Genomic DNA, 2,500 nt, shown 5'->3' with positions numbered 1-2,500 from the left:
AACAAAAACAAAGCAAGCGAGCAACCAAACAAAAACAAAAACAACTAACCAAACAAAAACAAAGCAAGCAACCAAACAAAAACAAAGCAAGCAACCAAACAAACAAAACAAACCATCAAACCAAACAAAAACAAAGCAAGCAACCAACCAAACAAAAACAAACCATCAAATCAAACAAAAACAAAGCCAGCAACCAAACAAAAACAAACCATCAAACCAAACAAAAACAAGCAACCAACCAACCAAACAAAAAACAAAGCAACCAACCAAACAAAAAACAAAGCAACCAACCAAACAAAAACAAAGCAAGCAAGGAAGCAAGCAAACGAGACCCAAGCCAATCCCAGCCCCCGATTCCCAGCCCGGGGCGAAGCGGGCCGACCCCCCGGGGCGTTTTTAAGACCAAGACGGGGTTTTTTTCCCCACCAATCAATCCAGAGGAAAAAATTTTTTAAGGTTTCTGGGGGTGGGGTTTTAGGGGGTTCGTGGGGGGTTGGGGGGGGGGTGGGGGGTTTTGGGGGGTGGGGGGGGTTTTTTGGGGTGTGGGGGTTTTTTTGGGTGTTGGGATGAGGGGGGGGGGGGGGGTAGGGGGGGGGAAAAAGGATGGGGTTGGGGGGGAAAAGGGGAGGGGAGGGGGGGGGGGGAGGGGGGGGGGGGGGGGAGGGAAGGGGGGAGGGGGGGGGGGAAAAGGAGGGGGGAAAGGGGGGGGAAAGGAGGGGGGGGGGGGAAAAAGGGTGGGGAGGGGAGGGGGGAAAGGGGGGGGGGGGGGAGGGGAAAAAAGGAAAGGGGGAGGGGAGGGGAAAAGGAGGGGGGGAAAGGGGAGGGGAAAAGGGTGGGGAGGGGAGGGGAAAAGGAGGGGGGGGGGAGGGGGGGAAAGGAGGGGGAAAGGGGAGAGGGAAAGAAGGGGGAGGGGAGGGGGGGGGGGGGGGGAAAGGAAGGGGAGGGGAAAAGGAGGGGGAGGGGAGGGAAAGGAGGGGGGAGGGGGGGGGAAAAAAGGGGGGGAGGGGAGGGAAAAGGAGGGGGGGGGGAGGGAAAGGAGGGGAGGGAGGGGAAAAAGGGGAGGGGGAGGGAGGGGGGGAAAAGGAGGGGGAGGGGGGGGGGAAAAAAAGGGGAAAGGGGTAGGGGGGGGAGGGGAAAGGGAAGGAAGGGATGGGGGAAAGAGGAGGGGGGAGGGTGAGAGGGAAAAGGAGGGGAGGGGGAAAAGGGGAAAAGGGTGGGGGGGGGGAAAGGAAAGGAGGGGGAGGGAGAGGGAAAAGGAGGGGGGGGGAGAGGGAGAAAGGAGGGGGAGGACGAGGGAAAAGGAGGGGGGGGGAGAGGGAAAAGGAGGGGAGGAGGAGGGGGGTGGAATGGGAGGGGGAAGGAAGGGAGTGGGGAAAAGAGGGGGGAGGGTGAGAGTGAAAAGGAGGGGGAGGGGATGAGGGAAAAGGAGGGGAGGGGAGGGGAAAAGGAAGGGGGAGGGAGGAAGGGAAAGGAGGGGAGGGGAGGGGGAAAAGGAGGGGGAGGGGTTTGGGGGGGACAGGGAGGGGGGAGGGGAGGGGAAAAGGAGGTGGAGGGAGGGAAAGAGGGGGGGGAGGGGGGGGGGAAAAGATGGGGGGAGGGGAGGGGAAAAGGAGGGGGAGGGGAGGGGAAAAGGAGGGGGAGGGGAGGGGGGAAAAGGAGGGGGAGGGGAGGGGGGAAAGGGAGGGGGGAGGGGAAGGGGGAAAAGGAGGGGGGAGGGAAGGGGAAATAGGAAGGGAGAAGGGAAAAGGGGAGGGAAAGTCCTCTCTACTCTTGGCTCCTTCTCTTCGTCCTTTTCCCTCGGCGGAAAAAATTTTTTCAAAAAAAGGGAGAGGAACGACTAAGTTTCCTTTTCCCGAGCATGACTGGCTGGCTGTTTCTACTTCTGTTTTATTAATTCTTTATTTGTTATTTTGTCTCTCTGTTTTCTGGTTATCTTTCTGTGTGTTTGTTTGTCTCTCTGTTTGTTTTTCTGTTCTTTGCATCTGTCTATTCATTTTAGGTGCGCTGATTGGTTTTTGGGTTTCTATTCAGTTCTCTTCTTCTCTCTCTCTCTCCCCTCTCTCCCCTCTCTCTCTCTCTCTCCCCCTCTTCTCTTCTCTCCTCTTTTCTCTCCTCTCTCTTTTTCTCTCTCTCTTTTCTCTTCTTTCCCCCTTCTCTCTCTCTTCCCCTTCTCTCTCTTCTCTTTCCCCTCTCTCCTTCTCTCTCTCTCTCTCTCTCCTCTTCTTCTCTCTCTCTCTTTTATCTCTTTCTCTCTCTTTTCTATTCCTTCTCCCTCTCTCTCTCTCTCCTCTCTCTCTCTCTCTCTCTCTCTTTCTTTTTTCTCTCCTATCTCTATTTTTGGCTCTCTCTCTTTTTTTTTTTTCTCCTCTTCTCTCTCTCTCTCTCTTCTCTCTCTCTCTTTTCTCTCTCTCTCTCTTTCTTTTGTCTTTCTCTCTCTCTCTCTCTTTTCTCTCTCTCCTCCCCTTCTCTCTCTCTCTCTCTCTCTTTTCTCTCTCTCCCT

This window comes from Penaeus chinensis, chromosome 13 (genome assembly GCF_019202785.1).
Source record: "Penaeus chinensis breed Huanghai No. 1 chromosome 13, ASM1920278v2, whole genome shotgun sequence".
NCBI classification, from domain to species: Eukaryota; Metazoa; Arthropoda; class Malacostraca; order Decapoda; family Penaeidae; genus Penaeus; species Penaeus chinensis.
This window is presented reverse-complemented; position numbering follows the sequence as displayed.